General features: G+C 37.9%; 1 non-coding gene across 1 annotated transcript; it reads left to right on the top strand.

Moving 5' to 3' along the window:
• Positions 1–16,097: 16,097 nt before the first annotated feature.
• On the top strand, positions 16,098–16,204 carry LOC130027835 (U6 spliceosomal RNA). Its single transcript, XR_008793062.1, has one exon. It is a non-coding gene; the product is annotated as a U6 spliceosomal RNA (small nuclear RNA).
• Positions 16,205–20,404: the final 4,200 nt, after the last annotated feature.

Below are 20,404 nucleotides of genomic sequence, written 5' to 3'. Positions count from 1 at the left end.
TTTATTTTCATAAAAGTAGTTCACAATAGTTCATTACAGATAATATTCAAACACCAATCCCACCACCAAGCACCCTTCCACAACAATAAGAGGGAAGTGTATGAAGGTTGTTGTATTTCATTCTGGAGCCATTTAAGCCAGTAGATAAGAGAATACAAGCAAGTATGTTAAAACCAAACAAATGTGTGCTACTTTTGAATAAGTGAGATAGAGTGTAAGAGGTCGCGTGGCTGCGAAAATTCTGTGTTGCTCTCTTCCCGAACCTTTAGTTTATAGTCCCTGGGTCTTCGCCGTTGATGAGATTACATGACGCTGGGGGCAGTTAGTTGGTGTGACTGCCAACCTACTGGAAAACTGGGATCTAGGGGGAGGAGGCCCAGTCTCGATCTGAGCAGGCTTGGATATCTCAGTCACAGGTTTCCACATGCCTGGGCTTTTCTGCCACAACAAGGGGTTGTGGGTGAGGCTCATCAGAGCATGTGGAGAGTGGCCTTGAGCATGTTAAGGGTTGCGTTCTGGAGATTTTCGGCTGCCGGGGTTTGCTTGGAGCAGGCAAGGAAACTCAACCCGTCCCGCTCCTAGGTACCCTGGTGAAGATAGCCTGGTGCGGGGTCAGGACATTCTGCCAAAAGTTTTCTTATCTAATAATGCTACAGCAATTCCAATCCCCTGTTTGCCATTAAATATGATGTAACATTCCCTATCTTTTTTAAAATCTATTATTATATAAAAAACAAGTTGGGTCTTGTTTTATGAATTTACCTCACCCTGACAATTTCTACCTTTAAGTCAGACATAGTACACTAACATTTACCATATCTTAATATTTGACTGAATTTGAATCTTTCTTTTATTTATTTTTAGCCATATATTCCTGTATTGTTTTAATGTTTGCTCTAATTTTTTTACAGCATTGCAACACATACAGAGATGATTATCTTGTTGTAGCTATTTTGGCACTGTGATACTGTTAATGATACAATTTCATACCTTCAAAGGTCCAGCACAGTAACTTCCACCAGTGTTGGTTTCCTTTGACCACTTCCTGTTCTTCACCTCAGCCTCCTCTGCCTCTCCATGCTGTGGTGTGCAAAGTTCTTGGACAAGTTCTCAGGTTCTTTTGCCTTCAGCCATTTATTATTATTATTTTTTTTATGATAAAATAAATTTTTAAAATTTTGTTACTGGCTTACAATGCTATTAGTAACAGAATTCGAGGCATACAAAGCTCTCTTTAAAATACAGTCAAATGTAGGTCCAAAAGAACAATTGAGTCAGGTCTAAAGAACATATCTCAGTATAGACTACCTTTGGTAGTTTTATCTCACCAAAGAAAAACATTATTTATTTAAAATTTTTTTTATAAATTCCTTTTTCAATTGAATCACCACGAAATAGTTGCAAAGTTGCATGCATGTGTTTCAGTCACACCAAAAAATAAATTTAGACTGTTTAGAAGAGGGCTCTACGATTAGGCAAGAAAAAGATATTAAGGGCATTCAGGTAGGAAAGGAAGAAATCAAGCTCTCACTATTCGCAGATGATATGATACTCTACTTAGAGAACCCAATAACCTCCACCAAAAAACTCCTAGAAACAATAGACTCGTATAGTAAAGTTGCAGGTTATAAAATCAATACCCAAAAGTCCATGGCTTTCCTATACGCAAACAGTGAGAGAGAAGAAAGCAACATGAAAAAAACAATCCCGTTCACAATTGTGCCCCAGAAAATCAAGTACCTAGGAATCAGCTTAACTAAGGAAGTAAAGGACCTGTACAAAGAAAACTACAAAACGCTACTTCAGGAAATAAAAGAGGACATGAGGAAATGGAAAGATATCCCCTGCTCATGGGTCGGGAGACTTAACATTGTCAAAATGGCAATACTACTGAAAGCATTGTATAAATTCAATGCAATCCCTATAAGGATACCCATGACATTCTTCAAAGAAATGGAGCAAACACTCCTGAAATTTATATGGAACAATAAGCCCCCACGAATAGCTAAAGCAATTCTTGGGAAAAAGAAAATGGGAGGAATCAACCTCCCGAACTTCAAACTGTACTACAAAGCAGTAATAATTAAAACAGCATGGTATTGGAACAAAGGCAGAACTGCAGACCAATGGAACAGGGTTGAATACACTGACATCTCCCCTCAATCATATGGTCATCTAATCTTTGATAAAGGTGCAAGTAATGTGAAGCGGAGTAAGGAAAGCCTCTTTAATAAATTATGTTGGCATCATTGGACGGCTACATGCAAAAAAATAGGCTCAGAACTCTGCCTAACACCATGTACAAAAGTAAGATCAAAATGGATTAAAGACCTCAACATCAGACCAGAAACCATAAGGTACATTGAAGATAAAGTTGGCAAAACCCTCCATGATATTGAAGCTAATGGTATCTTCAAAGATGCCACGCCACTGGCCAAGCAAGTGAAAACAGAGATAGATAAATGGGACTATCTTAAACTAAGAAGCTTCTGCACCTCCAAAGAAACAGTGACCAAAATACAAAGACAGTCTACAGAATGGGAAAGGATATTCACCGAATACACATCTGACAAGGGGTTGATATCCAGGATATACAAAATACTGGTTAAACTCCACAAGAAGAAAACATCCAACCCCATCCAAAAATGGGGCAATGAAATGAACAGAAACTTTCTCAAAGAAGAAATCCGAATGGCAAAAAAGCACATGAGAAAATGCTCTACATCATTAATCATCAGAGAGATGCAGATCAAAACCACAATGAGATACCATCTCACACCTCAGAGACTGGCCCACATTCAAAAGAACAAAAGCAACCAATGCTGGCGTGGATGTGGCGAGAAAGGGACACTCCTTCACTGTTGGTGGGAATGTCCACTGGTTCAGCCCTTCTGGACAACAGTATGGACGATTCTCAAAAAATTAGAAATTGAGCTCCCATTTGACCCAGCAATACCACTCCTGGGAATATATCCCAGAGAAGCAAAAATGTATAGTCGAAGTGACATCTGCACTTGTTTGCTCATTGCAGCACTCTTTACAATAGCCAGAAACTGGAAGAAACCTGAATGCCCAAGAACAGATGACTGGTTAAAGAAACTTTGGTACATCTACACAATGGAGTACTATGTAGCTGTTAGAAAAGATGAAGTCATGAAATTTACATACAAGTGGTACAATATGGAAAGTATCATGCTAAGCGAAATGAGTCAGAAAGAGAGGGATAGACATAGAAAGATTGCATTCATCTGGGGGATATAAAGTAACAAAGTATGAGATTAATACCCAAGAATAGCTGAGATCAGCACCAGGAGGATTACTCCATAACTTAGAGGCCAGCCGGGTATCCTAGAGGAAAGGGCGGTTCAGATAGAGAAGGGAGCACCAAATAAAGGATGTTTGGAGGATCCTCCCAGGAGGGGAGATGCATGTCGAAGGTAGACTATGGACTGAACATGTTTGCCACTCAATGCCTCTTTTGCAGACCACAACACCCAAACGGAGAGAGAGAACACAGGGGATTGCCCTGCCACAGAGGCAGGGGGGGATGGGGGGATGGGGGTGGGAGGGATATTATCCATGGTGGTGAAAAACGGGCACTAGTGGAGGGATGGGTATCTGATCATTGTATAATTGAAACCCAAGCACAAAAAAAATTGTAAATCTACAACTGTAAAAAAATAAATAAATAAAAATTAAAAAAAAAAATAAAAAAAAAGAAGAGGGCTCTACTTCTGAAATCTGCTGGATTCAACATGCTCAGACGAGCCCCCCCCATAAGAGAATCTATTCCTGGGCATCTCATACTTTACACCACTAATATACCAAGAGTATCACACCATGTTTGATGGGGTTTAAAGTAGAAGGCAACCAATCTTAGGGGCAAATATATTTATACAGGTATGTATATATGCACACAAGGATCAACTTTTAACAATATTTTACTAATCTTTTATAGAAGGACTTAATGGCTCCTGGATGAAATACAGCAGTTTTCACACACTTTCCTCTAAGAAACATTTATGGATCATTTTTGGTGGATTATTCATAACAATACAAAATAAATTATTTCAATTCTGCTTTGGGGCAGGGTTTGGGGTTTGGGTTGGAAACATTCAAAATATGGTTGTGGGAAGGTTTAATGGTGGTATGATTGGTGTTTGAACAAATATAAATTTTAAAAAAATTAAAAATAAAAGAAATGAGTTTAAAGGGGCTGGACTGATAGTGTAGCAGGTAGTGCTCTTGACTTGCACGTGACCTACCTGGGTTCCATCCCTGGCATTCCATATGGTCCCCAGAGCAGTGCCAGGAGTAATTTCTGAGTGCAGATACAGGAGTAATCCCTAAGAAGGGAGAAAAATCTTCTGGATTCAGTAACAACTCTTTTTAGCTCTGCATCTTACACTTGCATTAGTTAAAAGAAATCTGGAGTCTTTTTTTTTTTTTTTTTTTTTTTTTTTGTGGAGGTTGGAGTCACACCCAGCGCTGCTTAGGATTCCAGGTACACAGGGCTTACACTTAGCTCTGTGCTCAGGAATCACTCTTGACTGTGCTCAACTGCTGATGGGGTGCTGGGAATTGAACCCTTGCTGGCTACGTGCTAGAGTGCCCTTCTCTCTCACTACTATCTGTCCCTGAAATGAATATTCCTCAGCTTTAAAGGTCAGTGTTTTCTCTGTCAGCTTCACTTTTTTGGAGTGATGGTGGTGGTGAACACTGAAGTAAAAAGTATAATAAGATAATATTTAATTAAAAAAACAACATAATATTTTTCTCTTTGTCCTTGACGGGTGACTGCTTACTTTCCCATATGCTGAGTGCTTTATTTCCCTCCATACACTCATTCTCTGCTTTCTATTCTATTACTTTCAAACTTTTTTTCTCTGTCTTACTCAAAAGAGCCACAGATTTAAAACTGCTAATCAGAAAATACTACCTACTAGCTCCCTTGCTCTCTTGCTCCTTTACAGAGTACTTTGGAGACCAAAAGTATTTTTCTTAATTCTTTAAAGATAATGCTACATGGATTGTCCACATTGTTTTCAGATTACTCTATTCATAACTGATGATGGGCTCTCTATCCCAAGAGGAAAATGTCTTTAATGTCTGAGGGTTCCTGCAGTCAAAGGGAAATTTAGAAAGTCATCAGAGTCCTTGAACCAAAGCCACAGACAAAAGAAACTTTGACCCCAGAAGGATCTGACTTTGAATGTTCAAGGCAGAAGACTACCCTTGTCTTGTCTCCCCACCCCCACCCATCCCATTCCTTATAAGATTAGTATTTTCCTATGTCACTTACTTATGCTTCTGGTCACATCCTAGTTTTGCAATCATTGGTGAATACTTTCCCTCTTAATTCTTATTTTTATTTTTATTTTTTTAAATAAAAAAATTTATTAGTGAAACACCATGAGGTACAGTTGTAGACTTACAAATTTTTGTGCTTGGCTTTCAGTTATACAATGATCAAATACCCATCCCTCCACCAGTGCCCATTTTCCACCCCCACCAATCCCAGTATCCCTCTCCTGCCCCCAGCTTCCCATCCCACCCTGCCTCTGTGGCAGGGCACTCCCTTTTGTTCTCTCTCTCCTTTTGGGTGCTGTGGTTTGCAAAAGAGGCACTGGGTGGCAATCATGTTTGGTCTATAGTCTACTTTTAGCATGTATCACATGAGAAAATGCTCTACATCATTATTAATCATCAGGGGGATGCAGATCAAAACAACAATGAGATATCATTTCACACCACAGAGACTGGCCCACATGCAAAAGAATAAAAGCAAACAGTGTTGGCGCGGATGTGGCGAGAAAGGGGCCCTCCTTCACTGCTGATGGGAATGCCGACTGGTTCAGCCCTTTTGGAAAACAGTATGGACGATTCTCAAAAAACTAGAAATTGAGCTCCCATTTGACCCAGCAATACCACTCCTGGGAATATATGCCGGAGAAGCAAAAACGTATAGTTGAAGCGACATCTGCACTTGTTTGTTCATTGCAGCACTCTTTACAATAGCCAGAATCTGGAAAAAACCTGAGTGCCCAAGAACAGATGACTGGTTAAAGAAACTTTGGTATGTATACACAATGGAGTACTATGTAGCTGTTAGAAAAGATGAAATCATGAAATTTACATATAAGTGCTACTACATGGAAAGTATCATGCTAAGTGAAATGAGTCAGAAAGAGAGGGACAGACATAGAAAGTTTGCATACATCTGGGGAACATAAAGTAACAAAATAGGAGACTAATACCCAAAAATAGCTGTGATAAATACCAGGAGGTATACTCCATGGCTTGAAGGCCAGCTGCACACTTTAGGGGTAAAGGCAGCTCAGATAGAGAAGGGAGCACCAAATAAAGGGTGCTGGGAAGATCCGCCCAGCATGGGAAATTCTTAGTTTTAGACTTTATTACTCCCATCTAACCAGCTTACTCCTGCTAATATATTACCATCCAAAAATTATTTTTAACTTCTTAAAATTTAAAAATCTTTCATTCTATAATTTTTTGTTTTGTTTTGATTTGTTTGCTTTCTTTTAATTTTTTTGGTCACACTCTTGTCGGTTTACACCTGGCTCTCCACTCAAGAGTCATTCCTGGTGAGTTCAACTTGAAGGTTCATAGTAGGTGACCAGTATCACACCCAGGTGAGCTTGTGCAAGGTAGGCTCCTTATCTGCTGTACTGCCTTTTAATGGGGTTACCGTGAGAATGTAGTTTGTAGGTCTTCCTGCTGCAGAAGTGGATTGTCAGAGGGTCCCAGGCACCCCATCCTGAAATCTGTTGCTGTATTTATATAGAAGCCTATAACAAGAGTGGGAGGAGTGTTCTAAGGCAGATCTGTTCTAGGGCCATGGTCTCTTTTGTCTGTGGCTTTGGTTCAAGGACTCTGATGACTTGCTAAATTTTCCTTCGTCTGCAGGAATCCTCAGATACTTACACCCAGCATTATGTTCCACTCGTCAGACTTGTGCATGTTCTGGTAGTTCTTCTGGGGTTCTTTAATTCCTGCTTTCTTCATGTGAGCATTCTCCAAGTAATCTTTTTTGGGGGGGGGGGGGTTCACAGCAGGTCGGGGATTTGCCTTGCACATGGCCGACCCAGGTTTGATTCCTCCATCTCTCTGGGAGAGCCCGTCAAGCTACCAAGAGCATCCCGCCCACAGGTCAGAGCCTGGCAAGCTACCTGTGGCGTATTTGATATGCCAAAAACAGTAACAATAAGTCTCATAATGGAGACAGTACTGGTGCCTTCTCGAGCAAATCAATGAACAATGGGAGGACAGTGCTACAGTGCTACAGTGGGTCACACCCAGTGATACACAGGGGTTACTCCTGGCTTTGCACTCAGGAATTACACATGGCGGTGTTGTGGGGACCATATGGGATGCTGTAATTCGAACCTGGGTCAGCCTTGTGCAACGCAAATGCCCTATCCTCTGTACTATAACTCTAGCCTTCCAACTAATCTTGATACTGTCTTTATTCACATTTTCATCTACTTTGGAGGAGTGGACTACTCTCAGTTTGTTCATATCCTCAACATGACTAGTCTCTTTTTAATTTGTCACATTCTCCTAAAGCCTCAAATCCTACTTAATATTCAGTAATGTGCTTATTTTTTGTTTGAATCCTTTATAGTTAAGTGGTCACACAATGATTAAGAATCATATTATTTAAAATTCAAAAATGCCACAAAATTTAAGAGTAATCCTATTCTTTTCTATTTTCTACTTGATCTTTTGGGTTATTGGAGAATTACCTTTAGCAGGCGGTGTGTGTGTGTGTGTGTGTATGTGTGTGTGTAAAAATAAAACCTTGTTTAAAGTCATACTTTGGGTGTTTTCTCACACTGAAATACCCATTTTCGTTGAAGACAGGGGAAGTGAAGAAGCAAAAATGAACAACTCTGAAATCATTTTGATAATCCAGGTGAGAAACAATGAGTGGACCTAAGTGAGAGGAGAAGGTAAAATTATTGAGTACTTGATGCAGTAAAACTTTTGGTATTTCAGTAGAAATGATATCTGCACTTGTATGTTTATTGCAGCACAGTTTATAATAACCAGAATCTGAAAAAAACCTGAGTGCCCGAGAACAGATGACTGGTTGAAGAAACTCTGGTACATCTACACAATGGAAAACTATGCAGATGTTACAAGAGATAAAATCATGAAATTTGCATATAAGTGGATGGACATGGAGAGTATCATGCTAAGTGAAATTACTCAGAAAGAGAAGGAAAGACTTAGAATGACTGCACTCATTTGTGTAGCATAATGTGAGACTAACACCTAAGGACAAAAGAGATAAGGGCCAGGAGGATTACACCATGGTTTGGAAGCCGGTTCCAAGTGCTGGGAGAAAAGACAGTTGGAATACAGAGGGAACCACTAAGTAAATGATGATTGACGGGATCTCCCAGGCTGGGAGTTGTGTGCTGAAAGTAGCCCAAGGACCAAACACGATGACCTGTTAGTATCTGCACTGCAAATCATACTACCCAAAATTAGAGAGAGTAAGAAGAACTGTACCTGCCACAAAGGCAAGGAGTGGGGTAGGGTGGGGGTGGTGGGTGGGACACTGGGAACAATGGTGATGGAAAATGGGCACTGGTGGAAGGATGGGTGCTTGAGCATTGTACAAATGAAATGCAATCATGCAAGTTTGTAACTGTATCTCACAGTGATCCAATAAAATTTGTTTTAAAAAAATTTCTGTTACTGATGCAATAGAACATTTGCTTATTAATGGTGTTAGAAAAACAATATAGTGGGTAGGCTCTTGCCTTGCATATGGCTGACTCAGGTTCGACTCTCAGCATCCCATATGGTATAAAGTTTGCTTATTATGAGTAAAAGATTAAACTAAGCAGAGTCAGAGTGATACTGCAATATCACAATAGTGCAATAAAAACAAAAATGGATCATAAGAAGCAAATGAACTTGGAAGAGAAAAGAATGAGTTAATGTTAGACGATATATTTTCTTTTTTTAAATATAGGAATACTGCTACTTATTCAGCCACTGATTAGGCTGATTGAATTGGGTATGAACTCCACCTTAATTTTTTTTTATTTTTTTTATAATTTTATTTATTGAACCACCGTGAGAGCAGTTACAAAACTTTTGGGTTTAAGTCTCGGTCATACAATTCAACACCCATACCTTCATCAGTGCCCATTCTCCACCACTCAAAAACCCAATATAGCCCCATCCCACACCCTCCCCCTACCTGTGAGCCAGATGATTTCGACATTACTCTCTCTCTATTTTGATTACATTCAATATTTTGACACCAGACCCACCATTATTATTTGGGATTTTGCCCCAACACTCAGATCTGCCAAAAAAGCAACAGTAGACAATTTGTTTTCTATTGCTGGTTATGAATAACATATGATGTTGCGTGGCTGCAGTAGTGGCCTCATGATTTTGAAATTCCAAAATTTTAGCAATTAAATCTGGAGGAATTTCTGTCAAAAGCTGCTGGGTTCCGAGATTTGTTCCTGAGTTTCTGGGATCATGGCCGTTAAGCAGCTTGATCAGGAGCCAGAGAGGCCATTCATGGATAGCGACTCGGTGTCTTTTTGGGACAGGGAGGAAAGGGCCGGCTCCACCACCATCCCGTGAGGCCCCATGTGTCTCATCACTGCGGGCCCAAACCTGACTGTCCAGTGGCCTCTGGAGGATGACGGCCACTGGGCCACCAGGGGGAACAGGCCAAGGCACGAAACCTATTCCCATCCGGGGTGGCCTGGCACTGGTAACCTACTGCAGGGAAAGGATGCATTTCTGCCAAAAGCCATTGTGTTCTGAGATTTTTTTCTGAGTCTCTGCCATCATAGCCATTAAGCAGTTTGATCAGGAACCAGAGAGGCCTTGCCTCCAATTACATAGCTGAGCCGAAGGTGGTTTGTTGTTGTGTCTCCCACATACCTAACTTTTGGCCGTTTACTTTCTTGGTAAACTTTGCCCCAAGTTTTTGGAATCTGGCCAAAGGCACAGCAGCAATTTTGGAATATCTGAAAGTCTGAAGGCACCATCAGGCTGCTGATGCACTCGTCTCACAGGTACAGATTGACCTGCTGGCGGCACCATACCCTCGTATATTTTCTGTTTGATGATCTACCAGGTAGCCTGGTGTGGCTAAACTTTTCTAAACTATTTACATGTAGATCAGTGGATTATTTGCATGGAGTTGTAAAATCATTTACATAAAGTCACAAAAAACGTAGAGGCTAGTGCGAATGAAGAGAGGTGGACTCACAATACTGTTCTATGGATTTATTAAGCATTGGGATGTCTACAGTTAGAAAGTGTTACATGGCATTGAAATACACTATGAAACATGAACCCATCTTACTATCTGCATTGTAAAATTAGACACCGGATTCTTTTTGTTTGGCATTATTTCCCTACTTGAAAAAGCATTTTCTTTTCCTGGATTTTCTTTATGAGAGATCTGAATCCAAATTCTTTTGGAGGAAATTATTTAGGTTGGATTTTCTTTATGAGAGATCTGATTCCAAATTCTTTTGGAGGAAATTACTTAGGTAATTTGGCTGAGTATTATACATATAGAGGTGATAGCACAAAATTTGCTACTCATTTGGCACAACTTTTCAGGAAAGCCTTTTATGTGAAAGGCCAAATTTAGCATAGGAACTAGTATAGCATATCATCTTTTTATACAGAAAGAGCAATCTTTCTGGGTAGATATATTGGCAAAATACACTTACTTCTAACCCTTATTTGAAAAATCAAGGGAAAAGCTTAGCTTTCGTATGGGGAAATAAAAAAAAGTGCAGCTTATTTGTTTTTCCAAAAAGTTTTCTTCTCTTGAAGATCTATGATCCTTACATACAATGTTTTACTCACTGTTTAGTTTGTGATGTAATAGAGAGAAATACAAACTTTTGCATAAATTAGAAATATTTGATTTTTCTTGGATTTCTAAATTTTAGAAACAATTTTGCCATTAATAGAGGCTAAAAAGTTGATGGAAATTCTGGTTTGTTTTTATTTAGCTCAGTAGAGGTAGCATCTTGAGGTAGAAAGAGCATGAACTTGAACAGCATATAGATATGACTGAACACAGTTTGTATACTACCAGTATGATCATTTTGGTTCATAATTTTTCGGTGTGGTGCTTTTCCCATAAGAGTGCAAGAGGAAACTTGGACTTCTCCCAGCAATATATATATAGCATGGTGCTTCTTGGGACCAGATTTGTTAGGGTCCTCAGAGTGACCCTGGTAGGGTGTAGCAGACCATGCCGTGCTGGGAATTGAACTCTGAGTTTCCATATGCCAGGCATGTCACAGCAGCCTTTGAATTACTTTCCCAGTCCTTTTTTTCCCTTTATGTGTCACAACCGGCAATGCACAGGGATTACTCCTGGCTCATGCACTAAGGAATTACTCCTGGCAGTGCTCGGGGGATGCTGGGAATCGAACCCGGGTCAGCTGTGTGCAAGGCAAATGCCCTCCCCACTATGCTACCTCTTCAGCCCCTTTCCCAGTCCTTTTTAGTTGTTCTTTAAATAAAAATGACCACCTAATGTAATAAAGGCATGAGAATAAAAGGCACTATGGACGTAAACTGAAGTATTACAAAATCACTCTTTTATGGTGACTATTGCTGCTGCGTAACATTCTGTTCAAGGTTAAAAAAAAGATTCTTTTAGAAATTGTGTGTTTGAGTTCTAACATACTAATTCTGTCTTGTTTTGCCATGCATGCAGTGCTTTTGATAAATAGTATTGCTGTCATACTCCTATGTGCAATTGAATTCCCATGGGTGACAAGTAACACCTTCATTTTTTTGTGAGGGGAAAATTTGGGTCATACCTGGCTATATTCAGGGCTTACCCCTTGTTCTGTGATCAGCCATTATTCCTGGTGGTTCTTGGAAGACCATATTGTAGTGCTTGGGATAGAATATGGTTGGTCACTTATAAGGCAAGCACTTTTTTGACTATACTATCTCTTTGCCCCATGTTTAAAAACACATGTTTCTTATTTATTTTTCCAAATTTGGTTTGATTTGGTACCACATCTGAAAGTGCTCAGGGCTTGCTCCAGGCTCTGTACTCAGGGCTTCCATCATATGGGGGCCATATGGGATGAGGGTTGAACTCAGGTCAGTATGCATGGTAAGTTCGTTACCCACTGTAATATCTCTCTGACTTTACTTCTCAAAAAGAGCACTGGGATACTGTGATTTATTTTCTTAGCAAGTATTTTGATAAAAGCTTATTTTGTGAGGAACACTATGAATGATAAAGGAACGAATTTTACTCTGTTAAACAATCTACCTCATAGGTATACTTACATGAATGACCTTGAATGTAATCTCATGTTAAGAATGGTTTACTTCCAAAACTATGAAATTTTGACTTGTAATAAATTAAATTATTACTTAACAGTTAAGTGAGACATTCTAGCATGTTGGAATGAACTGTACCAACAAGGACCTGTTCCATTATGTTCACACTAGATTAGTCAGATTTTATGCTAAATCTATCTAAAAGAGGTGGAAAAGAACCATATCAGGATATGATAACTAATGTGTGTGATATTTATTAGGTAACTACTTAATAGGTAACTGCAGTAGAATTATAGTTTGGTGAGGAATTGATAAGTATTTTTGTAATAGTTATGATTCTTTCACCTTCTAAGGATTTAATCAAGAGAAACCCAAATTAAAACTAATACGCAGTTTGGGTTTTTTTTTAATTGATTTGTGTCTCTCTCAATTCACTACTTTCCTTGCTGGGTCAGAGATGATTCTAGTAGGACATTAACATGACCAGTTAATATTTAAAAGCAGTTTTCCTATGGGAAGCATCTCTTTGGAAATAGTCTTGTCTCTTAACACTTGTACACATCAGCACGGTTTCTTGCAGTGATGTGGGAAGTCATAAGATTCTGAAAATGCCTCATGGTAAGAGAGATGGCATCATAGCAAGGTCAAGAGGCACAGCATAAAGTTATAGAAAGTCAGAAGAAATATTCTGAGCAGACCATGGAGTAATAGCTTGTGAAAAAAATATCTTTTTTTGTATATCAGTAAAAATATTTTAACAACCCAGGTTAATTTATAGTGAAGAACAAAAAATCAATTAAAAAATTGTGCTGGGGATAGAATCCAAGTCCTCATCAGTGCAAGGCTAGTGCCCCACCACTGAGCTACACCTCAGGCTCAGGACACAGTTCAAAAATCCCAATAAATTTTGCTCCTTTAATTTCTTAAAGTTCACATCAATTTTGTGCTGGATATTAAAACTTGAAAGAGAAATTTTAATTTCTAGAGTCATTTTATTTTTTAACTTGGCTCTTTTACAAAAAAACTTGATTGCATGGGCAAGAAGTTAGAACACAGGTGGTTGCACATTTATTTCCAATGAGCCGTAAGGGATGCAAAAATACCACAAACTGCTACAATCCTAGTTGCCTTATGACCTTGGAGACATCTGTTGGTTATGTTATTGGGAATAAATACATTCTCTTTTATGCCAATGGAAACACAAGGAGCCACTGGAGCATTTAGAAAAGCAATGTCCCTGAAAGATAGGAAACAGCTCTTTTAATCAACTGTGTCTAGAGTTATCTTTGCACAAAACATTGCTCTGAGCTCCTGGGAAAGATGGGATCAGGTTCATTATAGCTTGAATAGGCAGTAAATTTTAATTTTATGATTTTGAAGGTGGAATTCTAATTAAAGTAAAGTAATACTTAATATTTCACATCTTATTCATGTAGCAATGAAAGTTTCTCTGAATATTAGCAAAATGCTAAATATAAGCAAAAATAAGTTTTGGTTTTGAAACTTTCCTGCTCAAAGTTACTTACTAATACAGAATCCCTTTTGTTTATCCCACTTTCACATACATTTTTGATTAAAATCTTGTATAAAATCCTAGATCATTCCTATATCTAAATTCTAAGAACTCAAGTAAAGATAGTTTTCTAAATATGAGAAAAATGTTCTAGAATCAACTTTCAATAGTATAATAACTCTTTATTCCAATGATGTAGAAATGGGAATCAAAACTTAATTAGATAAACCAATTAAGACAAGCCAATGGACACAGAAGTTAAATTTTAAAAGTATATTATAGTTCAGGCAACATGGTTACAATAGTGTTAATGTATTTGGTATCAATGTACAAAGTTGCTGCACCTCACCACCACCAAAATGCCTAAAATCTTCTATGTTATATTTTAGTCTAGTATCACTTACTTTTAGTCTAAGTATTATTTTTCCCTTTCTCCCCCCACAGTTTGTTAGAGTTTTGCAATTGTTTAATACTTTGTCATTGTTCAATACTTCCCATTTCCTTGTTTTGTATCTCTATACATCATAGATGAGTGAGATAATTTGGTATATGTCCTTTTATCTCTGATTTATTTTGTTTGACATGATATCCTCAGTTCTAGTCATATTGCAGTCAACAGCCTGATTTATTATTTTCTGATAGGTTCACTGAACTCCAATGTGTATATATAATGTATGTAAAATGACTTTTTTATCTGTCATCTGTTGTCGGACATTTAGGTTATTTCCATATCCTTTCTACTTTGCTAAGCACTACAATTAGCATAGATGTGCATATATGTTTTTGAATTAATATTTTTTTGAGGGGTGGGTGCTAAGAAGTAGAATTGCTGGGTCAAATGGGATTTGGTTTTCACTTTGTTAAGAATATCCAAATTGTTTTCCATAGAGAATGGGCCTGATGACAATCCCACCAACACTGGCTGTTCTCAATCTTTTGGTATGAGTCATTCTCACTAGTGTGCAATGATATCCCATTGTTGTTTTGATATACTTTCCTCTGACAATAAGTGATGAAGAATACGTTTTAATATTCCTACCTGCTATTTAAATGGCTTTTGCAGGAAATGACTGTTATCTCCTTTACCTATTTTTGATGGGATTCTTGTTTTTGGTTGTCAGTCTTTGTGAGTGATTTATGTATCTAACAGATATTATCACTGTTATCTGATGTATTAGGTGCATTATTTTCTCCCATTTAACGTGATGTTTTAAAATTTTCTTCTGATTTTCTATTAATGTAAAAATTTTTAAATTTGATGTAGTCCCATTTGTATATTTCTCATTTTGTTATATTTGTCCATGGCATCAAATAATTAAAGATACCTCTGGCCTCCACAGCTACCGAGAATGCTCCTGGTCCTGAAGAGAGCCGAGATCACTGGGAAGTCCCAGATGGGATAGGTGCCGCATCCCGCCTCCTCCAGAGGGAACCCCGGTGACCATGAGCCTCTACAAGCATAGCTCGCTTATGCAGGAACCAGGACTCTTACTCCAAACCGCGTGGCCGCTTATGCGGCTGCGTGACATCTTCTTATATATAAAGTGGTTAATGGAAAGTAAATTCTCCAAGATTTCTCCCTGAAAATCAGGCTTAACTCTTTTACAAACCACAACACTGAATAGGAAAGAGAGAACAAAAGGGAATGCCCTGCCACAGAGGCAGGGTGGGATGGGGATGGAATGGGGGGTTGGGAGGGTTACTGGGATCCGTGGTGGCGGGAAATATTTACTGGTGGATGGGTATTCAAAATAAATAAATAAATTTAATAAAAGATAATAAAAAATTAAAAGAAAAAAGATACCTCTGAGATCCATATCTTGAAGAGTTCTATTTGTTTTTTCCAATGTATTTGATGGATTTTTGTCTAATCCCTAATGGTAAAACTCCTCAAAGAGCCACAGCAATTTTGAGAAAGAAAGAAGAAAGTATGTATTGCCTGTCCTGACATGGAATAATACTTAGAAGCTATAGTTATCAAAACTACTTTGTATTGGACTAAAAATAGACTGTCAAATGTATGAAACAGACTTGGAATATTGGAAGTAGATCATCAGATTTATGGAATTTAATCTATGACAAAGAAGTGTGGTGCATAAATTGAAGCAAGGAAAACATGGTTAGCATATGGTATTGGGAAAACTGGATAACTACATTTAAAAAACTTAAAAAAACTGGATCCATCATCTCATAACATTTAAAAAAATAACTGAAGGTGGACCAAAATTTATGTCTTAAGAAGCCATACACAGTGCTCATTTCAGCAGCACATATACTAAAATTGGAATGATACAGAGAAGATGAGCATGCCCCCAGGGCAAAGATGACACAAAAATTTATTAAGTGTTCCATATTTTTAAATATAAAGTAACAGAATGGGAGACTAACACCCAAGAATAGTAGAGATAAGTACCAGGAGGTTTGCATCTGGCCTCACATGCTGGGGGAAAAGACAGCTCAGATAGAGAAGGGAACACCAAGCAAAGGGTGCTTGGAGGGCCCACTTGGGATGGGAGATGCATGCCAAAAGTAGACTATAGACTGAACATGATGGCCATTCAATACTTGCATTGCAGACCACAACACCCTAAATGAGAGAGAGAGAGAAAGAAAGAGATTGAGAGAGAGAGAGAGAGAGAGAGAGAGTAGGAGGGAATGTGCCTGCCACAGAAGCAGGGAGTGAAGTGGAGGTGGGTTTTGGGAGGGATACTGGGAATATTGGTGGTGGAGAACTTGCCCTGGTGGAGGGATAGGTACTTGATCATTGTATGACTGAAAAGTAAGCACGAAAGTTTGTAAGTATGTAACTGTACATCATGCTGATACATTAAAATTAAAAAATTAATAAAAAAGAAGCTATGCACAAATGATGAAATGAAAATGACTATAGGAAAATAGTAGATATTTATGTCATATTAAAATGATTCATCCATTTTAATATTTAAAATGAATAAAAAGGCATAAGCTATTGATTGATATATGTAAAAACAGATGAGTTTCAAAGACAATATATGGTGAAAAGCCTATGTCAAAAGGTAAAATATCCTTTGATTGTGATAACATGACAGTCTTGAAAACCAATAAGTAATTAGCAGTACTTAGGAATAAGTTGTTTGTGTGTGTCATAACAAAGGGGAAGAACAAAGGAGGATTTGAGGTGCTTTTATTATTCTGATTGTGGTGACTACTCTTAAGTATTGAGTTGACAGTACATAGAGTTAATATTTGCAGAACATATAGATAAAAAGTTTATTTTGCTATATGATTGTATAGAAAACAAAATATAAAATGAAAGTGAGGGGTGAAGAATGTTGTAATAACACTAGGCCCATTACCACATATGGTGCCCTGAGCACCACTCAGAATGATCTCTGAGCATAGAGCTAAACATAAAAGCCTATTTTAGATATACATGATTTGGAGGTCTAGGTTTGCTATATAGCAGAGGTTTTTCTGAGCCACTGGAAAATTACTTTTTAAGAAATTTCATGTAGTGGTTTTGAGGAGTCAATGATATATCAATATACAGAGTATGTAGTAAACAGTCATAATAATAATCAGCATTTATAGTTAATTTTTGTGCAAGCTTTATCTTATCTAGCGCTGTGGGAAATGTCAGTATATTGTAAGCTGCAAAACATTATATAAATATGATATCTTTGTACCTTATTTCCTTTAAATTATGTAATACTTGTATAATGTGAATATATCCAGTACACTAATTCATCTTGGTGCTTTGTCTTTAAAGTAATATTTTTTCATAGTATCCGTTTTAGGATGAAAACAATGATCTCAGAGATATCATGGATTAGAATACTGCAAGTGCTTTTGAGACAAACAATTGTGCAAAGTCGATAACACAAAGAGTAAGCAATTATTTCAAGCAAAAGAAAATGCTACTTTTTTTTTTAAGGTGAGGGGTGTTTGTGTCTCTCAGAGATAGTTATTTCATTTGAAAACCACTGGAAAACTTAAAATGAAAATTTTAGTTTGCGGGATTGTGATATACTTCTCTTGTGATCATTTCTTGATTACATTTTTTCTCCTCTGTGAAATATATGACCGATCCTTTAAAGGTGGGTAATCTTGCTTCTACTTGAACTACAGTGATATCTACTTGAAAGCCAATGCTGAAAAAATATTCTTTTGGACTACCACGATTAGTGGAAAGCAAATGAAAGCAAGAATGAAAGCAAAAAAAAAAAAACCAAAAAAACAAAAAACAAAGCAATTGTAAGCAAGAATCTTTCAAACAAGTCTGTATACTTTCACTTAAAACAGAAATCAAACTATATTTTTAGAACACCACCAGTGAGCTTTTCTTTGAGAGTTGGCAAATGCATCAAGGCATTGTTTGTAGATATTATTTTTGATAGGTTTGATACACAGCATAGTTTTCTGAGCCAATAGAATATTGTCTTCTTACAAATCTCATCAGGCCAGCAGTGCGGCTGCTATGGACTGGCTTATCAGCTCCCGCCAGAGTCAGCTGCACTAGCACACGCGCTTTCGTAGCCTGAGAGGAAAATAAATTGTAGCCAAGCAGTTAATAAGAAAGATTTATTGTGAGTGTGATGCATGACATGATGAGCTAGCATCGTTTTTCACAGACCAAATACTGATTTGCTGAAGAAGAAAAGTGATTCCTACTCATGAAATGGAAATTTTAATTTCAAAATTGTCATTTAAAATATTATTTGTTAGTTTCTTAGTTCACACTGAGTATTATCTTTCTTTGATGTGTTTTAAGGATAAAATTGAAAAGATGGTTCCCCTTTTCTGGCATTTGATAATGAATATTTTTGGCAATTTCAGCTATTTAATGAAACATCTGCCATTCTTTATAAACAATCAAGCAGACATTCAGTACTTACAGGTATATCAAATTTGTGTTGTAAAATACCAAACATAGGAACATAGTTATTAATCTCTAGCAGTACGACTGAGGTGCTTGTGAAAATTCTAAGGTCCTAATCCCTGTCCCCCTTCCTCACCCCCCACTTCAAATTGTTTAGGTTGATATCTGATGCCAAAAGATATATACATGAGGATAATAATTAGTTGGTTGAATTTTATTTCTTTGTAAATTAATGTTCACATTTTAAATCCATTCAATCAAAGAAATGTAGAAAACTCCAAAAATTTTCATAGGCCCAATAACCAGAAACCTTTCAATTGTGATCCAACTAAATTGAACACATTTTATTTGTATTTTTCGATTCATATATTTTTTCTGCTCTGTTTTGGCATCACACCCAGTAGTGCTGAGGGGTGATTCTTGGCTCTCTGTTCAGTTGCTGTTCCTGATGCTGGGAGTCAAATTCGTGGAGGCAGCAGCATGCAATGCAGGTGCCTTAACTCAAACTCTCTCCAGCCTTATTTGTTTTTCTAACATAATTAATTCATTCCATCAGACAGTACAAAAGGAATGAATCAACATTTGAATAGTTTTAGGTATGCCTTGGATCTCTTGGAGCTTAGAACTAAGGTCAGACCTGATATTTGTGGCTCTTGGTTTTTCTTCTTAACAGAAAAGAGAGGCCTTCACTCACACAACACATAAAACTAAAAAACAAATATGAAAAGAAAAACTTTTTCAAACTTTTAGATTCAGACAATCCTAAAACTCATAGCACACAACTCGAACAAAACCCTGTTCATGAATGACATCAACAGGAGGCACTGCCAAAGGTCTGTGAATCTACATGGAGAAAACTCACTTTCTAACTAAGGGTCGCCTATGTCTTTAAAATTGCTAGATTTCATATTGCTGTGGTTGCCAGAATGATTTACTTGCTCTGTTTGTTTCAATTTTATTTTAGTCATAGTGATTGACAGTTTCACAATACTGTCCCTGGGAGGGTTTCATGCACACTGCATCCCATCACCACACACACAAAAAGAGTTCCTGTTTCCATCTACCAAACCATGTCTGTATACAATGGCCTCTACTTCAGATTCTAATTTGTCTTCAATATTCCAGAGTTCTCATAACCTGAAAACAAAGAACTGAAAGCATTTTCTGGACATGATGACATGAGATAATCAGAGAGGTCACTATTTTCTGGGAAAATTGGGAGTTCATTGTGAGTTTCAAAAGAAAAGCGTGTGGACAAGTGAGGGACTCAAGTGTTGGGTGGCTGAGAGCCAATCCCCTGGCCTTCCCCCAGAGATGGACAGATGAAGGACCAGGAAATGGAGAAACAGGGCCCCAAGGCTTGTTGGGCGTCAGTTTATTTCTCTATCTTCCCCAGCATAGTCTGATCTCTCCCTTACAGCACAATCGTAGTCGATTTTGATCATAGTCCCAGTCATCATAGTTCCATCATCCTAGTCTTCTCATAGACCTCAAAGTCCTCTATCTTGTTATATCCTCTTCGTTGTCTTGTTTTAGTCTCCTAGTCCCTCCTTTCCCCTTACTTAATCACTTGATCACTTGACATTCGTTACCTATCGATTTCCTTGAGTAGGCTCCAGTAAGGTTTCCATTTGTCCCTGTCGCGTGCTAGTGTAACCCAATGGTGTTTGCTCGTTCTAGGAACACAAAGAACCTTAAAC

This window comes from Sorex fumeus, unplaced genomic scaffold, assembly GCF_029834395.1.
Source record: "Sorex fumeus unplaced genomic scaffold, SorFum_2.1 ptg000037l, whole genome shotgun sequence".
NCBI lineage: Eukaryota > Metazoa > Chordata > Mammalia > Eulipotyphla > Soricidae > Sorex > Sorex fumeus.
The sequence above is the reverse complement of the archived record's forward strand: the minus strand, read 5'-3'. Positions and strand labels throughout refer to the sequence as shown.